The sequence below is a fragment of the Camelina sativa genome, chromosome 5, assembly GCF_030686135.1.
Source record: "Camelina sativa cultivar CO46 ecotype springtype chromosome 5, ASM3068613v1".
NCBI lineage: Eukaryota > Viridiplantae > Streptophyta > Magnoliopsida > Brassicales > Brassicaceae > Camelina > Camelina sativa.
This window is the reverse complement of record NC_141884.1, coordinates 27178818-27184845: the sequence shown is the minus strand read 5'-3', so window position 1 is coordinate 27184845 and position 6028 is coordinate 27178818.

The following is a 6028-nucleotide window of genomic DNA, read 5'->3' as shown; positions in this document are numbered from 1 at the left end:
CCTAAGACCGGAAACACAAAAACTAAACGCGAAACTAGCTTTATGGATCTAAAAGTGAGCTCGCAAGATGACAAAGGAACAGAGATATGAACACGAAGAACAAATGCGAATTCTAACAACCTAAGCGGACGAAAGACAATCCTAAGCATGCACCAAATTAGACCAAAAAGAACAAGCGAGTCCTATGGAGCTAAAAGATGCAAGCTTTAAACTCAAAGATTGAAACTTTACAGGAACAGAGAGTTCTGGAAAGAAACAACCTCGTAGGAGCTTTGAAGCTCTGATACCAAGCTGATGTGACCCGGGGACACGGTCACGATACGATCGCGGTACGGACGCGGCTTGAGCTCTCGGTCAACTTTCAGTCGGTGAAGCTTTTCTCGGCCGAGGTTCTGGGCTTCGGATCTAGGAGAGAATCAAACGAGGGAAATGGAGTTTGAAGGAATTCAAACGAGCCGTTCGGGAGATACTTCGGGAAGCCACAAACAGTTCAATCGGACAGTACGGATGCGGAACGAGCAGGTGGACGTCTTCGAAGGAAACGATAGCGGGAATGATTTGAGGTGGTTCGAGGGGGCTCGAGAAAGATGAAAGAGGACTCGAGCTTAAGAAGAGGACAGATGGAAACGAGGTGAGGGGAAATACGGATGGATCGATTGACGACACAAGAGGTTTGGGTCTCCTCTTGATACGGTCGCTAACAAGGGCGAACCCGGTTCGCGGCTTGTTAGGGTTTTCTCAAGGTTCAATCCCGGATTGAAGAAAGAGAAGAGTGAGACAAGTTTCAAGAATCTCTCTTGAGGAAAAGTTTTATTTTCATACAAGTCTAAGGAGGAACAAGGGCTTAAGGAGAGTTTAAATAGCTAGGTCTAGATAAGAGCTTAAGGACACGCGGATTCATCTTGATCCGCACATCGTCCTTTTGACGTGTCCCCTTTACAAAGAGAACACATCGCTTCCTTTTGACTAACACGCTTAGCCACAAACACTCTCCAACGTTCACAAACATAGGATCAAAAGAGAATATTCTCAAGTTCGAAATTAAACCAAAAATAAGAGGGAAAGAGAGATAACCGCCTTGGCCTTGCGCGTGAAGCAACTTAGCCTTTAGGCGTTTTGCGTTTAGCTCCATGCCTCGTTAAAACCTCCTCCGGTAAACCCATTGGGACAAACCCGGAGTGAGGAAAAAGAGTACACTTCCTCGCTTAACGACTTGACCATCTTCACTCTTGGGTAAGAGTGAAGACTAAGCGGACTGAGCCTTCGGAGTCTTCGTGGGGTGGCTGGTGTTGGACGTAGGTTCGGACTAATAGGTTGAGCCGCTGTTTGGCCGCCTTTGCTGAGCTCTTGGAACGTGTGGTGGCCCCGGGAAGGGTAGTTGGAGCCTTGGCCGCGTCTGAAGAGGTTGTCCTGGTCGCGTCCGATGCGTCTTGGTCAGACGTCTCGGTCGCGTCCGGCGTGTCTTGGTCTTCTTGGCTAAGGTCGCGTCTTGCGATCACATCAGGGTATGTCATTGGCAGTAATATTACTGGATCGTTCCAGATGCTCTTTGATTTCTTCCCAATTCGGGTTTGCCGTCATGGTGATGAATAAGTCTGGGTTCCCATACGATCTACAAATTGCCATCGCATCTTGGTAATTTTGTGCCATATATCTTGGACCTCTGGTGAAAGATGAAGGAAGTATTATTCTGCGTCCCACTCTCATGGCGTCACTGTCCCCTCTGTCAATAGCATCACATATGTTGTGGTAAACATCAGCCCTTAAGGTTTTTTGGTTTCGTCTGTACCAGCCCATCCTTTCTTGTTCTATTGTTATATATGCGTCTACGACGTATTGATGGAGTAGACGACCAGATCTGATGAGAGTGGTCCCTTCTAATAATCTTGTTTGTATTTGGTAAGCGTAGAACTCTAGCATGGTGACACATTCCCTTTTGATAGTCTTCTGTGTTGTAGTTGCATATGGTATATCTGGGTGGTAACCATCTTCGCCGTACGGAAACAGCAATGGGTATTGTAGAGCCATGAAATGTGGGTGTAATTCGGTAATTCTTTGAAGCTGATCCGATTGGAGATGGATGATGACATCCCTACCCCCTGTTGTGGAAGATAGATCACCTACAATTAGTCCTGCTATTTCATCCGAGGTTGGCAAATCATATTGCCTCCCACGATGCCTTTGGCCACCAATCTTATAGACATCTCTGTTGGGTTTTTAAGTTCGTAACGATCTCTGGTGGTTCTATATATTTTTGTGAGTGTACTTGTGCTATCAAGCATCTCCATCAATCTAGATATGGTTGTCTCATCAAGGGAAGTAGATGATTCACTTCTTCTGACCGACGTAACTCTGTTCTTTACTTCATTGGCCGTGTCAAAAATATACATCTGAGAATACTTTGGGTGCTCCCCTGCTGCAGGTAGCAAAGATCCAAGACGATGGCAGTTTTGGCCGTGTACTCTATTGTATGGACCCGGTTTCCTGTTTACGGACTCATCTACTTTGGCTCCCGTAGAGGTATATGCAAACGCCGAGTTAGGCACTCATATATTCTGGCAGAAATTGGCAGATGTTTTCAGCAGTGTGTCGAGGAACACAGGAGTCTCCTTCACCTTTGGTAATGACACACGTCCAGAATGGCAACAGAGGGAGAATCTTAATATTCTTTTGTCTTTCGTTTTCGTTTTGCTTTCAGCGTGCCACATAAGTGCACCGCAGTGTGGACAATCGACCAAATCGAATGAGGGTGGTAGACGACGGCGCCTTTTAGCTGGAGATGGATGTGTAAGAATATTTAGTTGTTAATTTAAGGAAGTAGAAAGACTATGCATGTAGGAATTTAGCTTACCTTTACTCTGGCTATTAGTGATTGCAGGTTTTGGCGCCTTACGTTTCCGGCCTGTTAGCTTGCTTTCCTTTTGTGTTTCTGCTCGAGGTTTTTGTGGCCGTCGTTTTGACCCGGATGACTGGCCTAATTTTGTTTAGAAGATAAGAACGTGAGGGCAAAGTGCTGGGGAATAAGATGCAATTAAACTCAGGTAAATGTTAAGGATTACCAAATGTTTATTTCCCACCAGTTGATCTCAAATTCTCCACCTCTCTTATATTTATGGTGTCTGCATTTGTTAAACAAATGTGTTTGCAAATTTTAATGACAGCTAGATAACCTGAACATTGTTTAAGCGGGTTTGAACATTGTGTGAAAGATCCTTACTTGTAGGGCCTGTAGGAGTTGTCTCTGGTTTTTGACTCCTCTTTGGTGTCTTAGCTATTTCATAGATCATGTATAGCTAAGTACTTAAGGGGAAACAATGGAAACAAAGTATGAACTAAATATGAAGGCTACCTTTTTTTGTTGATCTGGAAGTAGTAGTGGCTGGTGGTTGTTGTTTTCCCCTCTTTTTTTTTCCTGGGCAATGATAGTTCTCCTAGCTTCTTGTGCTCTCTTAGCAGCCATGGGTGAGACCTTTGGAATGTCTGATTTCATTTGTTTCCCTCCCTGGCTTCTACGATGTTGTTTAGTCTATCTGTTGAGTTTTAGGGAACCTTTGTAAGGAAATTGTTAGAGTTTTATGAGAAGGGAATTACGAAGTTGCGATGATGTTAGAACTGTAAATTTAGATAAAGGTCCTGACCTAAAGATATATAATGTTACGTAAGAGGGAAACTTGGTTTCTCAGTATTAATTTATTTTGTATTTGATTCAAATTTCAAACCTGCTTACTTATGTTTGTGTGGTTATTAGTAACTGAGTTCCGAATATTTTAAATGTGAAGGCTACATTTACGAAACTATTTTGGTAAGAACTGAGACTTAGAATTTAGAGTTGCAAGTCATTCTTGGAAGGGATTGGCTTAGATTATATTGAGTTTACCAGTGTATAATTCTTATCCATAAATAGGCAGTAGTTTATTGGTGTGTTGTCTTTTAATTCATTGGGTTTGTTTATGTTGCACTTCCAATTGTGTTTTCCTTCTCTGTTGGTTGTCATGTCTTTGGTTTTAATTTTCATTACAGACACTCTTTTCTCGTCATTTTGATTGCTTCATTGGCACGTAAGATTGTTATCGTTTAGTGATTGTTCAGAACTTACGAGTTCAATATATCTATTTTTTTTTTCCTGGAAAAGAAGCTCTTGCTTTTTGGAGTCTAGGGTCTATTGAGTTGCCATTTTGTGCATTATATTTTAAATGGATTGTCTATAACAAAATACATAATTTTATGGTGCTCTTGTTTTTTTGAATAAGAAAATGACTGATACATGATCTATTATTGAAATAGAAAATGGAATGTAGCTTAAAATATTGATCTTCTACAACTTGGGCATGTTGTTGTCAGGCGTAACCAATCTGTAATACACTCATGGTGGTATTTGTGATTGCATAGTAGAGTGTTTATGGTTCTTTCCCCCTGAAGATCATCGAGACATATTGTGCATACCCCGTCTCCTTCTTCCGTCACTTGTGTCTGGGTTATTTCTAGCCCCTATTAGCACTTCCACATCTAGCTTTCGTGACGCATTTGGGTTGTTATCTTCGTTCTCGAGGTAAACTTCTAATTGTTGTGTAGTTCCCTCTCCAAGTAATAGAATTGTTGACCGTATAAAATCTGTCGAAATATTGGTTAAAGTACCTGATGTTGCAGCGTCAATATCATGGAATGTGAGGTAGAAGTTGGTGATCTCTTTGAATTGATTATTAATCGGATGTAGTATTTGCTCATTGGTGAAAGGGATGATATAGGTGATGTTGTCTTCTGCTCGGTGTGGCCTTGAGAATTTGAGATGGAGGTTGTTGCGAGGATTTGTTTGATGAGGAATTAGAGTAGAGTACATTGCATATAGAATGTACTCCATTGGAGCTGTGTTTGTTATAGTGTGATAGTGTGCTTTCTCTGTTTGTGAGTGTTTTCCATGTTTGGCCTGTTGTTTTTTATACTCGTACATACTGCATAACTATCATTTTGATTGCCAGATTTGTGATTTATATGGGCTTTAATATTCATATTCAATTTTTCCTTGCCGTTGTGTGTTTTTTTCCAGCCATTGGTTTGTACTTGATTCTTGTCATTATTGTGTTGTTTGTACTTGATTCTTGGCTGCCACCAACGTCTATATTTGGTGGGTGTAATGTGTATTTTGGTTTTGAACTGGGATTGGGATTGAACGTTTTTAAAAAGTGTTAAATGTCAGTCTTCATTATTGTTGACTAAAAGATATTGTCTTTACTTTAGTATTGAGTTGTAAATGTATGGAGTTATGTTTTAATAGTGTAGATTGGGTTAGACCTCTATATATCCCTCCAATGTTGGTTTCATTGTTATTCGTCAAAAAAGATCAGACACAAATATGGCTAATGTTTCTGAGCTTAAACTTTTTTTCATGTACCAAAGGTGAAGATATGTTTCTTTGATGGTGATGACAAGGGTAATGAATCTATGTTCACAGACTGGTTGAGTTTGAATAGGGACAATCCACTTGCAAGAACGCTCACCTATGAGGAGATTCCAACCCGTTTTACTTGGAACAGGAAAGAGAAGCGGTTTATGCCCAGGAGAAGATGGTTTCAGAGAGGGAGGCTTGGACATGTTCGGAGAAACGGAGAGGAGCTGTTTTTTTTAGATACCTTCTAGGTGTAGTCAGAGGGCCTACATGTGATGAAGATTTGAGAAAATTTGAAGGTGTTGTTTATGGAACATATAAAGAAGCTTGTTTGGCACGTGAAATCATTGAATAATGTTTTCCTCTTTTTGAATAATCCTGGAATGTTTGAGGTCCATGTTTGTATGAGAATACAATTGTCTCAGTTCCTATTTAATACAATAAAAACATTATTTTCACACAGTTTATTTATCCTTTGCCAATAGTTTCCATCATATATGAGAAGGTGAATAATTTGGTTTATTTCAATTGTACTGCTGGTGTGTGTTTTTTTGGATCCCCACATTTCTATTTGTTTGGGTTTTCAGTTTAAGTTGTGTTGGGTTCTTTTCGACCCTTTGACTTTTTTTTTTAAAATTCTGGTTT